This window comes from Takifugu flavidus, chromosome 7 (assembly GCF_003711565.1).
Source record: "Takifugu flavidus isolate HTHZ2018 chromosome 7, ASM371156v2, whole genome shotgun sequence".
NCBI classification, from domain to species: Eukaryota; Metazoa; Chordata; class Actinopteri; order Tetraodontiformes; family Tetraodontidae; genus Takifugu; species Takifugu flavidus.
The window spans coordinates 10,992,046-11,015,457 of record NC_079526.1 but is presented as its reverse complement, the minus strand read 5'-3'; the positions used below and the strand labels follow the sequence as shown (position 1 = coordinate 11,015,457).

The 23,412-nt window shown below is 46.2% G+C and overlaps 1 long non-coding RNA gene across 1 annotated transcript; it reads left to right on the top strand.

Moving 5' to 3' along the window:
- The first annotated feature begins 312 nt into the window (after nt 1–312).
- LOC130528696 (uncharacterized) lies at nt 313–23,410 on the top strand. Its single transcript, XR_008951357.1, has 3 exons — nt 313–586; nt 11,250–11,332; nt 18,483–23,410. It is a non-coding gene; the product is annotated as an uncharacterized LOC130528696 (long non-coding RNA).
- The last annotated feature ends 2 nt before the right edge of the window (nt 23,411–23,412 follow it).

Genomic DNA, 23,412 nt, shown 5'->3' with positions numbered 1-23,412 from the left:
AACAAAATGTGTGTATTTCTCCTTTCTGCCCTCCGCGTAACTCTGCGCGTCCATGACAAAGAACAGAAGATCTTTGGAACAATTTGTTACTTAACCCCCCTCCCCCGAACACCCCCTCCTCTGCTGAAAATTATGAACAGTGAGCAGTGCTGACATTCTTGCGCACAGCCAAGTGAGGCGGCGCCTGCGCTAAACCGTGCCGTGCTGGGCCAATGGCGCACGGAGCAGTTCTCTCACGCTGATCTGGGGCTGGCCAATGGCGCGCCACCGCCCGCCTCACATGACGCCTTTCTGTGCGTCCCTCTCCTCTCAGAGCTCAATCCCGGCGAGTGCAGGCGTCACTGAAGACTTGACACCGGCGCGTTCGGACCTGCGCTATCTTCGGCACAATCCGCCGGGCGTTATCTTCTACTAAACTTTATCTACATCCTCTGTAGCTGACCGTCCTAGCGGCGAGAGCGACGCCGCTTCCTCGGAGGAGCAGACTTTTTTTTTTTTTTTAATTTATTATTGTTATTAACGTCCCCGAACGACCGGAGAGGCGCAGGGGCGAGACAATAACGCCCAGAAGTTATTGAAATAAGTCGTAAGTAGGCGACAATCTTTTTCTGTCTTCTATTAATATTGTATTTGTTGAAGAAGATGTTGTAATTACGATGAATTTGTTCTGGATTTCAACGTTTATTTGCATGACCGAATCATTCCCGCCGTGTGTCTTTTGCGCTTTTGCGACAATAAGTGGACCATTAAACATTCTACGGCGCCTAATGAATTTCTACCTTTCAGAAAATATTACCTCGTACCATTAATGATCTCCAAGTTCATTTCGTCCTCTCGACAGTCCGTGCGTGAGTTTCTTTCCTCATTGTGCATGTATGGCTGTCTGCGCGCGGCGCCATAGCATGAAATATAGATAAAAGCACACGGTAAACCTGCTGACCCCTGCCAGGCAGCGCTGTGCAACCCTCCACACGGCTCAATGAGGACAATTATGAGGGGGGGCGAGAGAGAGGGAATGTGTGAGTGTGTGTGTGTGTGTGAGAGAGAGAAAGACAGAGAGAGAGATAGAGAAAGAGAGAGAGGATGTACTTGGAGCGCAGTAAAACAGGGCTGCACTTAACTTCAACCCGCCAGGCAGGATAAGGGTGGATCTTCTGTAGCCTCATTTCCAGCGAGGGATGTGACAAAATAAGGAAAAAAAGATATCCTTGAAGTTTATTCTCTAGCCATTTAAAAAAAAATGGTTTAAGGGGGAAAAAAGATGCCTTCTTCGTAGATTAATGGCTCCATCAAACCCTCCATGCGGTCATGTCATTCACTGAACCTTTTTATGGAGTGGAAATTATGGGGGTAGTGGGGTCATAAAGGGGGGGGGGGGGGGGGGGGTTGATTCAGCGGGAGGGCTGCGAAATTTCCTTACATTTAAACCACCGAGTAAAAAGGCAATGCCTCTGATCCTCTGTAATTTCTGCACAATGTGTGGAAAAAAAGTAGGGGACTGGAGTCATATTGGTGTTTTGAGGAGACTTCAGATGGCTTTAATTAGGACCTATAAAAATCGTCTGCCCTGGCCTTCGAGGCGGTGCTCTGGAACAACGAGAAGGGAGGGAAACTACCAAAAAAAAGGCAAATGATACAGAAACCCACTCAGGCAAATGGGCTGTCTTATCAAAATTTTATAACCCTTCTTTTTTTTCTCTCCCCTCGTCCCCCCCCCCCCTTTTTTTGATGCTGGTGGTATGTAAGCAGTCTGCCCTCTTATTCCCCTCTTTGTCTGGCTGCTGTGTTATCTTCACCCCCCCCCCCCACCCCTTCCCATATCCCTGCCACCTTAACTACTGCCTACAGTCGTCCGTAACCCAGACACCTGAACTCTAGACATAATGATCAAAAGAAGTTTCAGTCTGTCTGGATCTGCGGCGATCCTTTCAGCTTTCTTCTCCTCCCTCCTCCTTCACTTTTCGTCCTCGTCCTCGCCCCGCTCACCCTTTCTACATCTGTAATCAAGACGACTGCTCCTGTTAATGAGTTTGTAGTGCACACGCGCGCGCGTGCATGGGCGCACGCGCCTGTTTGATCAGCCCTGCTGCTTGGTGCGGCGGTATAGCCTATATGAATCTTGGACTTTGTGTGGGTGACTCACACAGCTGCAACACACACACACACTCATGCAGGAACATCAAAGACTTGCTCTGTGTGTGTGTGTGTGTGTGTGTGTGTGTGTGTGTGTGTGTGTGTGTGTGTGTGTGTGTGTGTAGCCGGAGCTGTGCTGTTCTGGCGCGTTTGCAAAAATATCGGAATGGCGTTTTGCCTGAAGTTTTTTCCCTCCCTTTCTATATTCTGTTTAATTCATTGGGGTTTGAGCGCTGTGCTAATCTCAAAACACTGCGATAATTGTTCAAGAGAAACTGAACAGTTTCCTGATTCTGAAGTTTTCCGGCACAGAGACGCTAAAGATAACAAACGATTACCCGATAACCGAATAATGGATCATGATAGATTATTTTATGTTAAGATAAATGCCACTTGGGTAGGATGTTTCAAACAAAGCCCGTTGACGACGTTTGTCGCATTCTAACAGCTAAAATTAATGCGGCTTCTGAAATATCATGAAAGGAAGCGCGCAATATTGGGATCTATTAGAGGTGACGCTCCATGATATATTTTAAAAATATTCAAATGTGCTGTATGTCCTTTGTTTGCTGATGTGTTGGTCCGGGATTACATCATTTGTCAGTCAAGCTGGCGCGGCTGGCTTCGTGGGAACGGGCTGGTTGGATTTAAGACGTAGGTCGTGCGTTCTGTTTTCCCGATCGTTTCCACTGCTTTTTTTTTTTTTTCTTGATCCGTTTTTGTTTTTCCCTCAACTGCATTTTGGATCGCCTTGTTTGTTAGGAGATTATCCCTCAACAGCTGGAACCAAGTCTATCTGCCGGGCGCCTAATCTTCTCAGATGCGATGTTTTGAAGAACAATTGTTGCTTAAATTTACAGAGCTTCAGCTAAAAAGGGGAGAGAGAGGGAGAGAGGGGAGAAAAATCCTGCCACTTGGTTGTGTGCTGAAAGCCGACTCTGTGTATCTTGACATCAAGGAGATGGAGGAGGATGCCCCTTCCTCAGCTACCACTCTTTGAAGGGGAAGTAATAAAACCGCTCAATGGGTGCAACAAGCTGTTCTTCAGTCATGCACTCTGAACCTCGCTACCTGGAGTTGAATAGGAAGCCCCTCCCTAACGAAGTCAGGAGAGAACATTTTATTGGCGTCTTGTAGATGTGGGGGTGTAGACTCTCGGTGTGAAATAATCCAGGCGTTCCAGTTTATAGAACAAGGGCGCCTGTCTTTTTTTTTTTTTTCATTTTAGCTTTTGCGTAGGCCAACTCTAGATTGCTAATCTGTTTGGATGTTTGAGTACAAATGATGTAAATCTATTAAGGTGTAAGTAGGTCAAAGAGGCGTTATACAAACATTACCAGATTGTCCCGTTAAATCCCACTCGAAGTAAAACACCGTCCTCGCAACATCCATGATAATGACATTGGACAATCACAAAGACACAGATTAGGATTTTCAGTAACCAGATTTATGCGTGAAGGAGTGAAGTCATGGTCGGGAATGTAAATTGTAGAATCATTCAATTACTGCCATGCCCTTCCCCGGGAGAAGTCCCCAGCCGTGAAGAGGTTAATTGTTTTTGAAGCTCCATCTGAGGGGAGAAAACGGACAAATGGGAGGGGATAATTGAGCTGCCGATAGTTGAGTGGATTATGGATTACGGCGTCCCTCCAAAGGAGAAAAGAAAAGAGGTGAGAGAAGAAGGAGGAAATGGAGGGAAGGGGTGTGTTGAAAGGAGCATGTTGTGCGATGCAGCCGCGGGGTGGTTCTGGCCTTCTAAGGAAGAGGGAGGACTTCTATCCTGTTTAGCCCGCGAGACGACCCCTGACCCCCTGCACGCTCCTCCCTGCTCCAGGTGCAAACCCTCACTGCTAGTAACACAGACACACAGTGTAAGCATTTTTTTTTTTCTCCCACTCGGCAAGAACGTATAGAGGAAGCTGCGTTTGGAACAGTTCACGCCTTCACCCCATCTGCTCCATTTTCCTCTTAGCGATCTTCTGGGGTCAAAGCTCCAGACCTGGCTGCTTGGATGATGGTGCGGTTGAGGTAATACGGAAGCTCATTTCCTCTAAAATAATTTCTCACTAATGTCTGTCAAAGAAGAAGAAAAAAAAATCCTGATCTGTTATGGTTCAGTCATCACAAGAGTGTTAATCAGAGCGATGTCATGTATAATTACTATAGTGTTTGATAACACCACAGCCGGCTACCTAGGGGCCATTAGTGAACTGCTCACGATGCTTTTAATGCACGTTAATAAAATTCAAGAAAACCTGGGTAGAGCGAGCCCTCTGCACGGCCTGCTGGTTAAAGCACTGTAAGGTTAATGAACCAATTTACATACTTTCTGCCGCCATCTGGGTGAAATGAAGAGGCAGATGCTTTGTTGTGTTGTTGGCTGTGCTGCTCGACGCGGTGGAATGCGTTAAGTTTGGAGTTGGATTAAATGGTCTGAAATGCCCTGTCGAAACACTGTAACCAGTGACGGGGCTGCCTTGGTAGCATATGTTCAATTCCATTTAAACGCTTTGTGGATGGGTGAATAATGAATGTTCTCTGTTGGTGCTGTCAGATTTGGCTTCCAGTCCATGTGTATCACCTAGCTGTTGGTTTTCATATTTAAAAGTGTCTTTTAAATCTGGATTATGCCTTAATAATATATTTTTTAAAAATCTAGGGGAGTGATTTACGCCTCAGGATGACAAAGTTGAAAGGAGCAACCTCGGGCATCAGGATAGATGATGGCGGGGGCTGTTTTTTGTGCATCCTCATCTTGGTGATTAAATTAAAAGAGATTAATGGCTTTGCTTTTCAGCAAAGAAGCACAGCGAGCTCTATTGGTGATCAATAAAACGGCGCGAACACAAAGGGGTGTAAAAGTAAAGACACCGGCTGGCACGGACGTCATCGTACCCTGTCTGCTGGGCTCGGATAAGGGAGGGGGCGCCTTGCGGGAAAGGCTGTTTTGCCACGGGGCCGCTCAAGTCGACAGATATCCGTCCCACTGGCACCCGCTGATTTCTATCTGCAAATGGAGACGAATCTGAACATTTCTGCATCTATCTGGCGCGTCTGATACTGTACATATGGAAGAGCAGCTGAAGGGATAGATGGGTAAGAGGGAGAATGATCAGTAATCCCTGCAGTGTGTTTGTGGGTGGGTGGGTGGGTGGGGGGGCAGCCATTTCTCTAACCCCATCAGTTGTCCTCCACGGATGATGGCGTTTACCTCACGCCTGACTTACACGGGTTGAAGAAAATAAAATCACCTCCGTTTTAGTGTGACGGTGTGTCAGAGCGGGCTCGAGTCTCCGTCTCAGATTAGCTCTTTGTGCCGTGAGGAAAGATGGGAATGGAGCTACAATGCCGCCTCGCTCCCGGTTGAAAGAAATCATTTGCACAATTTTATGAAAGCTGCATTTGTCCGGTTGGATGGTTCTATCAAAGCCTAACAGCCGCCGCGGATCGTGACTTAAAAATGACGGGTGAGCAACAAAGATGTCGGGTTAGAGTCATTTCTCAGCTGAACGCTCTCTAGGTAAATGGAGATAATACTCTCTTGGGCTTTTTTTTTTTTTTTTTAATATTTCAGTTCTTAAAGAAGTCTAATTTCCACAGATGTCTTTAAGCTGACATCAGTGCTGCCAGAGCTTGTGTCAGTGCTAAGCTTGTATTTATGCAGCAAAGATGAAAAGACTTCATGGTTTCTTTAGGTCTGCAAGTTTATCCCTTAGAAACTACCAGTGTTTCTTGTACTCCTCTTGAGTAGCATCAGTATTTTTTAAGCCTTACCCAGAAAAAAAAGAGAGCTCAGGTGCACAGCAACTGCAGCAAGAATATGAAAGTAATTACTCAAGTTGAAAACTGTTTTTTCTCTTTTCACGTTTCAGAACCTCCTCAGGTGTTTCCTGGTGACTCACTTCTTTCTATTTCATTTATTTCTGAAACCTTCCCATGGATCAAGAAAACACATTCTGGGTTTTAGTGTCGAAGTGGGACCATTGGGCCTAATGAAGTTCTGTTTCCCAGCATGAGTTTGGGAGCCTCATGATTACAAATGTTCTTCTCATTGTCTCCCATCATCTCCCCCTTAATTGAAGACAATGTAATTAGACAATGGGGTCTCGCTCATCATACCGCATGAGCAGAATGCTCTATGGAACGTGCCGTTCTGTTAATAAGTGGGAGGGGTGTGTGTCTGTGTGGATACTTGAACACACTCGAGCTTGGTTAATTTGGACGAAGAAGATGGACAATTAAAGTGGAGCTCCAGGGGGGGGATGTTCACTTTGGTCAGCTTCCCCACTTCAGGGCTCTTGTAAATATTCTTGGATGTGTCTGGGTCATGCGTACGAGGGTAGGCCGGGTTTGTAGTCACTAAGGGGATTGGGCGGGGGTCGTCTCAGATGATTAGGACAGCCAAGTGTGGAGAGTCCCTCAGTGACTGGCCTCCTTCACCTCCCTAATATGTTCTGAATAAGTCCCCCTCCACTGTGCATTTGTTGAGAGGTTTGGCGGGAGGTGGGTGGGGATTATGTCTGGCCACGGTTTGGGAGTGTTTGTCATCTGCCCCCTCGAGGCCTGCGCCGGCTCCTTTGTCTGCATGTCAGGCGCTGGCACAATGCAAAAATCACAATATGTCTTTGCAGTCAGGACATCTTAGGTTAGGCCCTGACACATTTCTTCATGTCTGGGTTTTATTTATGCTATTTATCTTTTTTGTGCTGGGGGGCCCCCATTGTTTTTAGTCGTATTGTTGTGTTGCGTTATTGTTGTGCAGCTGACACCGTTCATTTTACAAGGTGATGTATGTCGCGCTAATTTGTTTAGCTTTGAAAATGTGTTGTTTCACTGAAATGAAGAAATGTGCTGAACCTACTTAAACTCGACACGTATAAAAAGGCACATATTATTTATTTGTGATTAGTTGGATCCGGAGGAGATTATTCTGTTCACATTTGTGGCACTTTGTCGTTTCCTAGATTGCATATTCACTCTAAAAATGGACCCATTTAACACAAAATTTAACACAAACGCATTCTTTATAGTCAAATCAATTCTTCCATGATATTGCGCCTTTCAGACATCCTTTTATGACACGCGATGAGTGGAAAGAGCGTTGTTATTGCAGAGTGAAGAATTGGTTTTGTTACCAGCCGCTGAAAAAGAAGTGCTTTGTCTTGGCGTTTTGACATTCAGCAGTCATGCAGAGAAAAATCAATCACTGAAGGGGAAGCAATGCTCATTTCTCAACCAAAGTATCGAGGAAGAACAGAATGCTTTGCAGCCACAGGTTGCAGCTTTGCTAATCTGGTCCGCTGGTGTGAGGAATCCATCAATTTGTACCTCGCTCTTTTCCTTTGTTTCTGTCTGAAACGCATAAATATTACAGTATTTGATCAACTTCGTTTAGGTTCAACTAGCGAGCTGCTCGTTTCTTCCGTGTAAGACCTAATTTGGTTTAATGGTCTCAGAGTAGTTCTGTGGTTTCCAACAGTGCATCATTGTGTGAAATTTGGAAGAAAGATTCATTCATCGCTGCACAATAGCCAACAAAGAGTGCGCTGAGCTCCCGGCCAAATATCAAAAGTTACATTGAAAACAAACAAAACGCTCTTGCTGCGTACTGAAGAGGCAGAACCTCCCTATGACTGATGTCAACACTGGAGGAATCGGGCTCTGTGCTAGAAATGGCTTCTATGGCTTTGGATTCAAGTCACTTGGCCATTTGGAGCACCAGGAAATGACGGAAATGACACACATTCCTCCATCCCAGTAACAAAATAAACCCAAATCCATCTTCCGCTGCAATTTCAATTTTAATTACTCCTTCAGAGATGACGTGAACTTGATTTGTCCTGGTTCCTCTATGCGTCGGGACTCGGAAAAAGGTCGACCTTGTCACTTTGTCAGTATATATTAGAAATAGAAATGAGCTGTACACCATGGTTGTGGAATCTGCATCAGCTCAGCTCTATTTCTAATGGGGTAGTTAAAGCATTGAAATTTAAAATCTTTTTTTCCAATTATTTTTACTAACAAACAAATGGGAAAAATGTAGTTTGCAGATTGAAGATCCCTCCAAGTCAAACCTGTAAATTAACAAAATTTGTAAATTTAATCTTCCGCACAGTCTTATGTATGAGCGGTGGGTTCAGGGGCCTCTGTTAGACTCCCGGGCTTTTTAATTGACAGAATATTTTAAACAATAGAAAAATTTGAGCTGCTCACTTAATCTTCCTTGCCTCCTTGTGGGGTTTTTTAAGCTTTTTTTTAAAAAAAATTTACAGTTCCTTTGACAGTGCCTGAAGGGACATTAAAACAATTTTTCATAAATATTTTTGAACAAGCCTAGGAGCAGCTTTTTATAGCTGGGGCTTTAAGGAGTGGAGATAGACACATCAATGGCTGCTTGTGTACAGGAGCAGGCAATTACTGGAGTTGAAGCCCACAGTTGACCAACGCAGAGGTGCTCTTTAGTGCTTTTGTTGAAACCCGTTACTACACAGTGAACGAAGTCGTTAGATTACAGTATCAAAGCAGTCAGAACCAGCGATTTTGGCAGATATGAAACGTTTTTATATCAAAATTTTTTATTTTTATTTTTTTTGCTTGCATGCACAGATGAGCACAAGCTCAAAATCGTACTTACCCTTTGATGCTTTGAAGTAGCTTGGGCTAGCTTGGCAATAAATCTATGCAAATCATCTATCAAATGGAGTCTAGAACAAGAAAGCGAATCTGGCGAAGATAATCTCCATGTGGGTAAGAACCCTCAAAGCCTTGCATTATGTCTATCACATTCTCCCTGGGGGCACAGTCCCCTTACACACACATGCACACATATGCACTTATGCACGCAAGCTACCATCTCTCCCCCCCCCGCCCCTAAGGGCGCGGCAGGAGTCTGTCTTCATCTGTCCTATTGATTGATGAAGCAGGCGCAGAGGGGTGCCTGGGAGAGGCGGGTCCGGATCAGGGCTGTGGGCCGCTTCACCACGTGCACATGTCTGCACGTATGTCCGCTCATGGTTTTGCTGCCTCTGTCATGTCCTGCAATGGTCACAGCGGACCCCGCAGGATGCCTCCGAATCACACACACACACACCAAGGGGGGAGGGACGTGACACGCACAGCAGCACTGTCACACGATGTCAAAACTTATAAAAACGCCATGACACTCACGCACACACACATTCACACACAGTTGGAGTGAATTAGCACAGTTTGGCTGCACAGGCGTCTAAGCCGAACAGACGTTTTATAAACTTAATGTTCGTAGATTAGTCGGGGTTAATGATCCGATCACTTTGGAGCTGCCACAGTGTTTGCACGTGTGCTTGTGTGTTTGGATAAGGGGAAATGGCGCAGCTCTGCTGAGTTGTCTCCCTCTCTTTTAAATGAGACATGCCCCAGGCTCCATTACAAGAGCAGTATTTATGCTATTAGGGAACCGGGTTCACCGAGTTAGAGGCGGAACCAGAATGAAACGGCTAAAATTATGTCTCGAGGATCCTCAGTGGTCGGGCCCATTATTTTCTTTACATAAATGAGAAATTACAAGTTGTACTTTGAAGGTTATTTTTGCAAACCTTCTATTGGAATGTCCCAGACATTATTTCTGCACCATATAAATGTTGAAGCTGTTTTGTTTTTCATTGTTTACTCTGTCCAAGTAAACCTAGAGGGTGGGTTTTTTTTTTTTTTGGTTTTTTTTTTGTCCGAAACTTCATCTTTACTTTCTTGTGTAAAATTGGCTTCCTGGTGTGAGCCAGAAATAGTCTTCAGCCAATGATTTCTCTTCCTTCAGCTTGGACTGAACTGGAGTTGGTGGGTCCAGGGTGTAGTCCGCCCCACCCTCCCCACAAACACCACTAAGAAGCCCGAGTCATGTAATCCTGAACGGACAGAAAAAAGTACAGGAATGTAAAAGAGAGAAGAAACAGTGACAGAAAAATAAATGGGTGCGAGACCTTTTTTTAAAAAAAAAAACGCTATCCACCACCGCCACCCCCTCCTCCTCCTCCCTCATTCATCCGTCCCCTCCCTTTCTGCTCTGGCGTTCCTGTCGAGGCATGCCTCCATCCCCGCCAACCAACGTCGTCCAGGTCAGGGTGAGGGGGCAAGCGAAGGAGCGGGGGAAGGGGGGGTTGGCGCGGCGGGAGCAAACAAAGGAGCTCTGTTGCTGCCTCGCTGGGGTTCTGGGGAGGGTCGGCTGGATGTGCCGTGGGTGGAGGGGTACTGACGGAGCGGGAGTGTGACCGGGGTTTATCGCTAAGAATAGGAGATTAAAATGAATGGGAGGGGAGAAGCGCTGCCTGGTCTGTTCACAGCAATAAAGAAGACAAGCAGTGCCATTTTGTTCACACTCGCAGTTTGCACTTGGTTTGAGTGCGAGTGAGAGATAGGGGAGGGATGGAGATACTTCATTGTTTTCTTGGCTATTGTACAGTGTTTGCCTATCCCCCCCAGTTTTTGTTTTTTTTGTCCGTGCAGCTGTATGCAACAAACGAGGCGGGTGAAGAGTGTGTGCGTGTATATGATGGCGGCTGTCACAGCTGTTAGCAATTTCATCAGTGGACTTTAAGACGCACACGTACACACAAACGGATCCCCCAGTTTATGAAGCGGTATGGCTACGATTAAATCACAGAGGGGCGCAATTACTCGACAGCTTATCGTGCGAACAACAGTAAAACGAGGGCGAAATAATGAAGCAATGCAGGTATGCAAATTGCAAATGGCAACCATGGGAGCATAGGAGTCGTTCATAAGGCCACGGTTCTGGCTAAACGCAAAGACCGAGCACACAATATGAAAGGTCACGGTACCCAGACTGGTGCTTGGTGCAAATACTGACACAGTAAAGTGACTGAGAGGTGGCCATTGGAAAGAAAATACATAATCTTTGACACAGTGACTGCTGTGTTGCTAGCTACACCTCACCGTATTTCCAATTTACTGCAACTTGAACCTGTTATTAAAGTTGCACAACCCAAACAGTTCACTCCTTGCGTCGGTCTCCAACTGTATTTAAAATAGTGTTTGCTTTACACTTCCTGTAATGACGTGCTACGCGCTTTTACACCACAGAAGATTCTTAACAGTTCCTTTTCTTGTGCTGCCTGCTTCAGTTTCAGGTCCCGAAAGCTGGCGTGAGAACGAGAAACGGCGCGGGCGATGGTCACCTTAGGGAATGCTGAAGAGTGTAAACGAGGTAAGATTTGCCTCATCTGTTTGTCCCCGTCGTGTGTACCTGGAATGCACGCTACGTGTTTGCCTGCACGCGTGTCTGTGTGTTTTTGTTATGCATACGGTTGTGTTTGGTTGTGCGTCAGTGGCCCCGAGACACAGCTGCCAGGTGAAGAATGAGAATCCCGGCCCAGTCACGCGTTGCACGCCCGGCTCTCGCTTTGTCATTATGTTCCTGTCTTTGTTTACTTCCACCTTTAGGTCTCCAATGCAGAAACTCCACAAGTCTGGACAGGTTAACAGGCCAGACGGTTAAGCAATTATAAATAACAAGGTTTGCGTTCACAGATCCAGCTCAGGTCCTTTCATCTCCACATTCAACCCGGCAGCTACTAAAGTAGCTCCGAAATTTGAGGCTTGCAGAAAGTCACAAAAACAGCACAGCCTTAGGAATAAAAGCGCACATGTGAAAATCCATCTAAACTATTTTTAAGCGCGTCTAAAAATTCCAGAGTCTCACAGAGAGCCTTTCTGTCTCCCATGTGCGACTGCGATGGGGGGGATGGTAGAAGAAGAAAGGAAACTGTTTTTGTCAGGTGTTGTCACCCACCCTTCTTTCTTCTGCCTCAGCCTTGCAACCGACAGCAAGGATGTGATTCTTCTGCTTATAAAAGATGCACAAAGGATCCAGACCTCATTTTTTTTGCTAATGGTAAATATAGTCTGTCCTGTAATATACTTTTCTGAGGGGGGTGTTGCGGGTTTTAGTTCTGTGTATCCTTGTTTGGCATATAAGTCATTTAATGTAGCATCATCTGGGAATAGACTGGAAATCCTCTATTGCCCAACACCACTGGTCCTCCAGATGTCTCCTTTTAAATATGAACCACAGCTTTTAATGTGTTCGACAAAACCGAACACATTCTCATCCACATCAGCCCAGTTCACGTTTCACTCTGCCTCTCTTTCGCATGTCGCATGATGTCACATTCTCAGTTGTCTGTATTTACGTGCCTTCCTTTCCTCCACTTGTGCATGATTTCGGCTTCTTGGAGCATGCGCCTCGCGCTGCTGTTGCACGGCCCTATCCGCGCTATCATGCACAACCCCCAAGAACAAGCGGTTCTGACATTTTAACCAACTGGATGGTGATGAAAGAAGGAAATTCCATGGTTGCAGAGTAGAATTTAGAATCCAGAGAATAAAAGCAGGCCTCGAAGCTCAGCGCTGAACATTAATAGCAATTAAACTTGAATTTCTTATACTTTAAACTCCCATTCAGACCAGACCAGTATGGTTGGTTTGAGGCGGGAGAGTCTTCTTCTTCTTTCACTGTTCTTTTGATGAATAAACAATGTGTCCACCAACAAGAGATCGGAGGAGGTCAGGAGTTGCGCAAGCGCTTCCAACTCTGTTGTCTTTGTGACTGCCAGCACAGTCAGGAGAAGAAAGAAAGGAAGAAGGTGGAGGAAGTGTCCAGACGTGGCGCAGCGCTTTCTTCTCCCCACTTTTTCCTCTCAAGTGTGACTGTCGTCTGCTGCAGCGGAACCAGGGCTTTCAGGAGCAGCCAAGTCTGTCTAAGCTGGCTTTAAGAGCCACAGGACTCGCGGGAACACCGCCGGTCCCTTTCGGACCTTTCCTTGTATGCAGGAGCCGGGGCGGAGCTTCAAAACTATGAAATCATATCTCGGGGAGCGTGTGGGAGGGAATGACGGGCACGGGTCGCTCCATGAAGCCCTTATTGATTTATGAGAGTCCTTCAAGACACAGCAAGTAATTGTCAGTTTTACGCTCATGCAAAGTAACAAATGACGGTGTTGCGGTGGCGCTTACGCTAGTTATTAAAATTCCAAGTGTCAGAAACGCTGATGTTTGTATCTGCAGAAAGGACAAACAGCGTCTTTATCAAAGCCTCCCCCCCATCAGCGATGGTGCCCGTCATCCACCAGAGGAAGATTAGCGTGAGGGCTTTTATTGAGTTTGAAGCCACAGCAGTTTCAAAGTAGATGTAGGCATTAAAGATTGATGGGCATGAGGGGGTAGCGAAAAAATGAAGACAGGAATAAGGTAGTGGGCAGACAAGACTGGAATGAGGAATCAACAAGGAAGTGACAGTTGTTGGCAGACTTCAATGCAAGCGTGAGAAATTCTATAAGTGCGAGGCGCAGAACAGAGAGATACTGTAGAAGTGGCGAGGAGGAGGGCTGGGGGGCACTGGAGCGATGCCTTCAATGTCTTTATAAGGCTGTAAAATAGTGCACTTTCTGGCCTCTTTAATTGCCCTGAGAGGCGTGATGGGGGGAATCGGCTGTACCTGCCCACCAAACGAAGCCTCTAAATCCGTTCTGTCCAACTGTGGGGCGCAGAGAGAGGGCAACATTGCAATGACCTACATTTTAATATTCTTCATTGTTTTTGCATGAGATTAATGGAGAAAAAAAAAGGGATTGAACAATTCCTGGCACTTCCACGCTCCTTTTATGCTGCTCCAAAAAAAAAAAAAAAGAGAGAAAAGGGTAACGGCAAAAGATGTGAAGCTAAGAGTGAGAGGAAAAAATTACTTTTGACACGGAAAAGGTTTTATAAAGAGCAGACCAGAAATAAAAGAAGCAGAGCGGGCAGATTTTTATTGACCTTGTCGAAATGGCTACGCCTCCCCTGGGAGCTGTTTGCTGAACCCTTTAAATGTAAACTTATGTTTGACATAATTGGTCCAGAAAAAACAGAATTGCTTGTCTGAGAAATGCAGCAATCTCCGGCCCCCTCAAAAAAGCATTGTGGCCAAGCTATTTTTTAATTTTCTGACTGAATAAAAAAGGCGGTTAACTCCCACTTCTCCGTGGGAACGGCTGAAAGAAGAGTTATACAACTGACAAAACGACTGTGCAAACCCCGGTAATGCATATTTAAAATGTTTTAACAAGTGGTGTGTCGGTATATATCCTCACTGCCGTCTCATTCTGCTTCACTGTACCAACATATTGTTTTTTCCTATAGCCATTCGAAAATCATTTGAGACGTTGTGGGGTTTTATTTTCCCCGCGCCCAAATCCAGTGTTAATTTTTTCATCTTTTGTCGCTGACTTATACCAAGTTTGCAAGCGATGCGCCGAACTTCTGCCTCCATTGATGTTGGGAGCATGGGGGTGCATTGTGTCTCAACATGCCACGCTACCGCAGCTGTATAACAGTCGCCTGTTTTGTGCCAGGGCTTTATCAGTGGGTGAGAGAATGAAAAGGAGTCAAAGGCAGCCCCCTAAGCTTTCCATAATGCGTCCCGCGAGGAGACAAAGGCCTGCATTCACTGCTGGGTGTCGATAAGACCTATCATTAGTCTGCCGTTGGAGGTATTACCAACACACACAAACACGCTGGTATACACACGTATACACACCAGAGTGCAGTAGGGTACTTATTCCTTTTCTCCTCCCTGCACATACAGTACATATTTGTCTGCGTGACAGAAGAGTGAAAGAGGCAGCCGGGCTCGGCTTGAATCAAATAAAGGAGAAGGAGTGGACCCCCTGCTGCTTTCCCATCACACTAGTATTCACTTTGCTGCACATGCTCGGGGTGTCCACGCTTGGCTGTGCCCCCTCTGTGTGCATGCACAGGAGTGGGGGGCTGTTTCAACAAGGTGGCGAAAAAAAGAAAAAAACTCCCTGAACCCTGAAATTCCTCTTTGTGCCATTTGACCCACGAGTGGCGAGGATGGGACGCACTGCGCAGCCCCCACGTGCGAACTGTGTAGGTCACTCGGAAGTTCAAACCCTGACCCTGTTTTAAAAACTAATAATCGCTTCGAATCGTTGCGATGGTTTGGTTTAGCCGCCATAAGCAAGTGTTACGGCCGTTTTGTCCTGGAAAAAATGGCACCGTTCTCCTATTTTATGCTCTAGTGCGTGTAGTTAAAAGGCCAAATGACTCCCCGTTGACAAAAATGTCCGGGAAATAATGTGGTATTGACTTACAGATGAAATATGGAGTTGAATTTGGATGGAAAGGAGGAACACTTGGTTTCCGATTAAGTATTTTCTGCCTGTGTGTGTTTGTGAGGAGGATGACGGCACCGCTATCTAGCTCCTAAGTAGATGATGAAGCGTAGCTCGTATTCCCATTCCCTCTCATTAGTCCCGTCCCCGGAGAATATATGAGGTTACTTACCTTCCCTCACCCTGAGTTCCCCAGCAAAACGCCAAATGTCGGCCGAGGATCATTAGCCTCGCTGCTTGGAACAAATGGCCTTCGATAGCAGCTCAGCTAAAATACTACCGCAGCAGATTAACCCCTTGATCCTGGGAGGATAGCACTGAGAACATTAGGAAGTGAGGGGCGGACAGGGATGATGCCCGAGATTTTTCCTTTTTTTCTTTCCTTTTTTTTTTTTTTTGAGCCTTTGTCTGTGCGCTTCTTTAAGTACCATCTAAGAGTCCTCCATTTTGGGCCGTGGAATCTTGTTGCACTTCAGCTAAACATCGCAGTTGTTTGCCAGAAAACAAAAACCACATAGAAGACAAGTGGGCCGAGGATCAAAGGGCCGGTGAGGATTTGTCTGGCAGATAGTCCTGCTTCTCTGCCTCTCTCTCCCTCTTTCTTTGCACCCTCACGCTGCCAGTTCCAAAATTATAGCTCATGAAAAAGAAAAGCGTAGTCACAACAATCTCCTTCCTGCAGCAGACATTTTGCGCCCTCCCCCCTCTCTTTTTTGAAGGTTTTGATATTGGCGCTTCATCCCTCTGCTTTGATGTAGTTATCAATTTGCCACTTGATTTTTAACATTCCGCCCGTTTTCCCATCGAAGGCGCCCTAAAGGCTGAAATCACTGGGAACGCGTGAGGTGGTAATCTGACTGCGGCAGATACCTTCGTGACCCCGGTGAAACTTTGTAGGTTTATTCCAACCAAGGTCGGCGTGTTTTGGAAACGCGTCCTCGGTGAGGTTTGCGGCCTGTTGCTTGGGGGATGGGGCGTTTCAGATGTCTGTTTTAGGCAGAAAGACACACCCAGAGAATGGATGTAATTAAAACTAGCGACTTTTTGTGAGGAAGGATAACTGCTGTGGGTGGTCTAATTCTGCACGTATGCGCTAGATTTATTGATGGGCGGGCTCAAGAACATAGCGGTTCATGTTCAGGTACTAAAACGGTTAAAAATGCTTTGCCTGATGAATGTGGGGACGGGATAAATGACGCGAAGGGTAAATATTTGTCACAGAATACACAGGAATCTGTCGCACACAAAGCTAATTTACGCAAACCTCTTTTTTTGGAAATATTTGGGAGCTACTGCAGCTTATGCAAGGGTTCTTCAGCTTTGTAAGGGGAAAACTGCAAGGCAGGAAAACCCCACAAAAAGGGCATAGTCAGTCCCCGTTAACAGCGTGTTCTCATTAACACATAAACGCTCTGTGTTACCGTCAAACCCTCATACGTCCATTAATTAGCAACTTCCTTTTTTTCCTTCCCATTTGCGCGAATTGTCTCATTTAGCCCACAGAGAGGACAAAGATCTTTATTGTTGTTTGGTTCACAGGGTGCCTAAACACATGGGTGGTCCCGTTCTTCTCGTTTTTTTAGTTTTTTTTTTAAAGCGTACCGAGCAGCACATGGATCTGTTAATAAGGGTGTAAATTGGTGACTCCGTGCAGGGATCTTAATGAACAAGTTGGCCGTCCTGTTCTAGGCACGTCTGCTCACTGATGCAGAAACAGAAAGCGGAGTGGAAAGAGCAGCAGGAGCTGGTTTGGAAGCGAATGGACGCAGGGACGGATCACGGAACAGGGCACTGATTGATCGCTTCGCAAACAGTAAATTGCATATATTTTCTGGCAGATGCAGCAATTGATCAGAGCAGCAACAAAGTGTTGAAAAAAGGTTTAATTTCTACTCTAAAAAAGCTCCCCCGCGCTGCCCAGTTCCACCATATTTGAATGAGGGATAAACAATTCAGGCAGTATTTTTATCCGCCCAGGGTCAATGATTGTTCTGTCTCTATGAATATAGATCTAGGTGAGAGGAGCTGAGTTGAAATCCTTTTTACTAGGTCACCTTTCAACGAGCTCATTCGGATTTCTCTCTCCTCTCCCCTCCGAGCATGCTTTCAGCCACTCCCACATCAGACGTGGAGGAAATGTCGCCGTCGTTTGGCCTCGGCTCGGATCAGAACTTTACTTTTTATCTAGGAGAACGCTGACACCAGCCTGACACCGAGACACGTTATTACTAATTGGCAGAGTTCAGGAATTATGCTCACAGTCCCGGATCTGTCCAAAATCCTGTCATTTTTAAAATGTTTGGGAGAGAACGCGACATGTGTCCACATGTACAGAAACGTACAGTAAGTGTGTTTAAGGACCACACGGAAATCTCCAGATTTCACCAAGCGATCCATCATTAGTCCACAGATTGAACTTGTTTTATATGTATGATATTTTTGCCAAATGGTTAATAATGAATAGCCCCCCCCCCCCCCCGCTAGACCTCCAGGTTGAACTGACTTATACCCCCTCCCTTTCCATCTGGACAGCATAAGGATTTCTGCTTACAAATTCTTTTTGATAACTCATTCCATCTCTCCTTCACGCACCTCTGCCAGCCCAGCAGACTCTGCAGCCCCCCCGCATCAGACACTCAGCGCCGTCCTCATCCATGGCCCCTTTATTGTGTGTGTAGGGGGGGGCACATAAATCAAGTCGGCATTAATGGAGGAGACGCGGCGGCCATTGCAACGTATAATCGCCCTGCGTGTTTATCTGACGGCGGCGTAGCTTCAAACGAATGTCTGCTGTGTTTATGTCGCGTTTATGTTGGCGCAGCCCGTGTTCAAACGGCATTACTCTATTGTTTTTGTTTTAATGCGTAGCTTTTATAATGCTTTTTAAACAATAAATTATGTGTTAATATACACACATGCAGCTCATAATTCATCATTTCTGGGGACCACCCAGAGTCTTGGAATAGGCTCTGGTTGGGTTGTGGTCCATATGAATTCATATAGGAGTTCTTTAAAGGGATAAAGAGTAGATTTATTACACTGTTGCACATGAGTGGGCGCTGTAATTTCCATACATGCACATCTGTGTGTGTGTGAGTGTGTGTCTGGCATTTTAATAACAGAGTTTACCAAACTCGTGAACTCATCCCCTGCTTTCTTCTCCTCTGCTTGTTTTCTGCCCAGGTCCAGACACGACGGAGGCTCACACACAGACGCACATCCGACGGCACCTGAAATCTGTCTGCGGTTTACCACCACCCTGACACGCGCACATGCTCACACACACACACACACACACACACTTGCGCGGCTTTTACGGTAAGAATGATGGGTCACAGAATTAGCTGGATAATAATGGTGTGAATGCACCGTCTTATTGTGGCCCAACTCACAGTTTATTACAAATTTATGAATTCTGAAAAAGGAGCAATTGTGCTGCCGTGCATGTTTCTAATGGTGTTTTCTCGCATGCGTCAAAGACCCCCCCCCCCAGTTTTATTTCTATTTCCATCAGCCAGAACCGGTCTGCACAACTCAAGCCTAACAGCCACACCGCAAACCTCATATCCAGCCCCCCCGTTCGCCCCAAGCCCCTCCCAGACTTCCAAGCTTCCTGCTTCACCCTCCCATGTTAAAAAAGGAAAAAGATAACAGGCATGCTTAAATTACAGCGTGGGCTGCAGCGTTGTGGGAAACCCTGCCCTCATCTCAGCATTTGCTCTGCTCGTTCATTGTTTGTTTGTTTTTTGTTTTGTTTTTTTCTCTCAGCATGCAGTACGGTTAGGGGTTCAGGCAGGGTTTATTTTAATGTGATTTTTTTTTTAAAAAACAAAACAGAAAAAACGTCCTTTGTAATTTGCGTGCGCAGTTGTTTTGACCCAGCCAGTGGGACGATGGTTCAGGATGTTCTGCCATCTTGGCGTCAGCCTCCAGGAGTTCAGCGAAAGCTAATTCGTCTTTTTATACACACTTTTGATTCCTTAAAAATAACAAACTGAAAATAGAATTACCTTTGGCAGCATTTGGTAACAACAAATGCCAAAGACAGAAAAAAAATAGTTTGGAGTGTTAAGAAAAATAAGTAAAAGGAGATCTTTCTGTGCAGCAGCGGCTCCAGCTTCAGGTTAATTGCCCCCCCCCTTCCCCCTTCACCACAGCTGTCTTCCTAACCAGCTGTAATGACACACACCATCGATTCGACCCCGCCGGAGTGGGGCTAGCTTGGTTAGCAACCAGCGGTGCTGAGAGGTGTGTGTGTGTGTGTGTGTGTGTGGTGTGTGTGTGTGTGGGGTCTGAATGGCGAATGAGGCGGTAAAGGAGCCGCGCTGCTAATGGATGTGTCTATTGACGTTCCCATTTAGCGGCGCGTTGTAACCGATAGGGCAATGATTGCGTCGGGGTTGGGGGAGTGGAGGGCGAGGGGAGGGAGGGGACGCGCAGGCCAGACAATGACAATAACGAGGAGGGTTATTATTCGGCACCCCGCTGAGCCTTGTTCACGTCTCCCTCCTCACCTATTGGCTATTATTATTATTATGATTATTATTACTCCTCCTCCCATCTGTTTCTCATGACATCATTCATTAATACGGGATTATATTCTTTCTCTCAGTGTTCCTTTTTTAATTTTATTTTAATTTAGTGCAAATATATTTTAGCGTATGGGGACTAAAAAGAATTCAGAGATAATAACAGAAGAGGAGCAAACCCGTTTTCTCTATGAATTTTTTAGACTAGCAGGTTGCCCTTGAAATATTGATTTATAACTAGCACATATTTTTTTTCCTCAGCTGCCTGTGTGTGTGTCTGTCTGCATGTGTGAGAGTGTGTGTGTGTGTTGTCTGTCAGTTCCAATGAGTGTGTGTATGATGAATATGAAAACAGTTGGCCTGCCTGCAGGTTTGGCAGCAGACCACCTCCAGCTGGACTCCTACACAAGCGCGTCCGTGTGCGTTTGTGTGAGCGTGGTCGGACACGTCGGCATTCATCTGTCAGTGCCGTGACAACTCGAGGATGAAATAACCAAAAAAAAAAAAATCCGCCCGGCATAATAGAGGGTTCGGCACACGATGAATCCAATCGCGGAGAGGAGGCGGCGCTTTTCCGGCATCGGTGGGAATCAGAGCTCGTGTTCTGCACGGCTGAGATGATCAAAAGGAGCTCTGCAGGGAGAGAAGCCGGGGAGTCGGAGAGGAAACCAGTTTGACTAGTTAAGGTGAATATTTGTAAGTTTTAGGTCCATTTTTCAGGGAGGGTTTTTAATAATTCTTCCCCGGCTACTGGGATCTGATCCATTCTCTCTAGACTGGATTGGATTTATTTATTTTGCATCATTTCTGACCAGATTAACAGTGTTTCAATTGGTGAACAGTTTAATTTTAGAATTTAGTTGTAAAAGTATGTGTGTGTGTGTGTGTGTGTGTGTATGTGAGAGAGAGAAACGTTAGGGCAGATAAAGATAGCGACGCCATTCCAGCTGTCAGGAAATGGAGAAAGTCCACAAACACACGCACACACACGCAGGTAAACAAGCCGAGTAGCTGAACAGACCAGGTCGTGGAATGATGTCTGCAGACAGGCAGACGAAGGAGGCCGGTCCGTACCTGCAGGCAGCCTCACCAGGAATTTCCTCCCCCTTCTGTGGGAGCAGGAGAGACGCTTTGGGGGAGGGAGGGGAAGTAAACCGGGTTTTCCAGCGAGGTGGGTCTGAAAAGGCCCGATCCTCTCTTTTTTTTATAAAAAAAAGGAGGATATTCTATTGCAGGGCTGAAGTCACGCACACATGACGGCGCAGTGGCGCCTTTTAGCTTTGCCATTTTCCATCAGAAAGAGTTTTAAGCAGGAAGTCCAACCCGTCAGCGGATTCCAGTTTGAGTTCTAAATAATTTTGGACTCCAGTTGTTCATATATTGAAGAAAGTATTTTTTATGTGGCGCTCCACACACACACACACACAACACACACACACACACAGCCCATCCACTTATCTAAAAAAGCTTCAGTGGTTAAATGTCAGAGCTGTCTGTGCCATTAAGGCCAACATGTTTGATGGAAGGACACCCTTGCCTGTCCTCCCCCTCCTCCTGGTCCTGTCTCTTCTGATTCCCCTCACTCTCCCCCGTTCCCTTCCCCTTCTCTCCCCTCAGCTTCCGCGTCATGCGCTTCCACCCCCACTGAGCTCGGGCTGGTTTCAGGGCTGATGCGCGAGCCTTGTCACTCAGATTAGGGCCACGTTGTCAGCTCAGGGCCCTTCTCAGCGATTCCCCCCCCCCCAACCCCCCGCCACTGCCACCCAGCTCCCGCGGCCAGAGGAGACCTTATAAAGCAGCGTCCGCTCTCATCCACTTCTGACAATTCCAACGATGTCACTCAAAACAGAGTTCAGGAGAGAGGCCCGGTTAGCGGCAGCGCTCGCGGCAAGGACTGTGCTTTTTAGTCAAGGCCGGGGTGACACGTCAGCGGCCTTTCCTCTCAGTTGAAACAGAAAAAAGGGAAGAGGTGGGCAGTTAAAAACCCATTCTGCCGAGTCAGTGACTGTTGGTTTTAATTGAGAAATGAGTATCGACAGATAAGACATCCACCATATCCTGAGTCACAAGTTCCAATACTTGTTTATCGTGTCACCACATCTTGGCTCCATCTCACGATGACCACAGATGATTCAGCGGTGCGTGACATCCTTTTCCAGGAAGATGGTGGACACTTACTTTACTGGCATGAAAGGCAATGATAAAAAGAGCTGAGCTTGGCTTCGGCGCCGCATCATTGTGAAAGTCGTGTCCGAGATGTGAGCTTCACACTCTCCGCCCATCCGCCACACCCGGACGCAGCGCGGTGACGAGCAGCTGCAGCCTCCACGCAGGTGCCGCGTTTATGAGTCAGGGGTTTCGAGATGATGCTCCGAACCACTGACTGCAGAGAAGTCAGCTGTGCTCACAGATCCCAACCGTGTCGTTGTCGCCACGTTGAGGAGCGCGCAGTCGCTGTGGCGGCGTGATCAAAAACGCAACATAGCCCATGCTGCTTCCTCCTTAGTTGCAGGAGGGTTCCAGGATGCAAAATGAATTGTTTTTCAAGTAAAGTGTAATTTGGATGATCCCAGATGGTAGTTGATTGTTTTTTGAAAGGTGTTTGAACGGTCAGATCCGCTCCCGTTGCAGCTTGCCAACAGGCCTGCGCTCGCCCCGGTGAACATTCAACGCTGTCGGTGAGTTTGAGCTAAATTGGAAAAACCATCGACCGTTGATTGTACCCCGTGGCCGGCATTTTATCACTTAGCATCTCCAGGAAGAGGCGAGACTCCTGCAGAAACAGGAGGGACGGTTACACGGCCGCACAGAGGCGGTTGTGTTTGGTACCGCGGATAAACAAAAGTACCTCCATCTCTCAAAGCCGCAGCAAAGGTCACAATCAACATTCATTGCTGTCGGTGGGTTTAACTGTATGGAAGAGCTCACTGAACGATGAATGCAACTGTGTCCCAGATTTCATCGCAACGTCGAGCAGAAGAGCATCCCATTATGCTGATGATGTCATTATTTATTTCCCTGCCCGCGGCCCCCGCCGGCAGCAGCGGCGAGGATTGACGGGCAGCTCAGATTGCATCTTGATCACGCCGGCGAAGGGGCGAAAGAGTCGGGAGTCTGGCTGCAGCGGCGGTGGAAGAAGAGATGGAAGTGATTGTAGGAAGAAAATGACCTTTAAAGAAATGTATGCAGAGTGTGTGCATGCGGCTCCTAGGGTCTGTGATAAATGATTTAGTTATTGTATAAAAAAAACAACCAACCCGAAATCTGTTCTGTATCAGCAGATTCCAACATATTAAGTGACCTTTTTGGTTTAAAGAAGAAAAAAACCAACTATCTTTAACAGGCTGATAAATGTGTTTTTCAAAGATGAAACCACCCGCTACAATCTAAATATTTCAGAGTCTATGTTTAAATATTAAACTCACTTTAGGAGAATCTGCTTCCTGAATATGTCAAACCTTGTTATTGAAGTTAGCTGGGTAGTTTTAATAAACCTGTTCCATGTTGTGATTTTTTTTTAATCTTATTCATCATCTGCTGGATCTTGTTTGGTAAAAGAATTAAAACATTACAAAAACCTAATG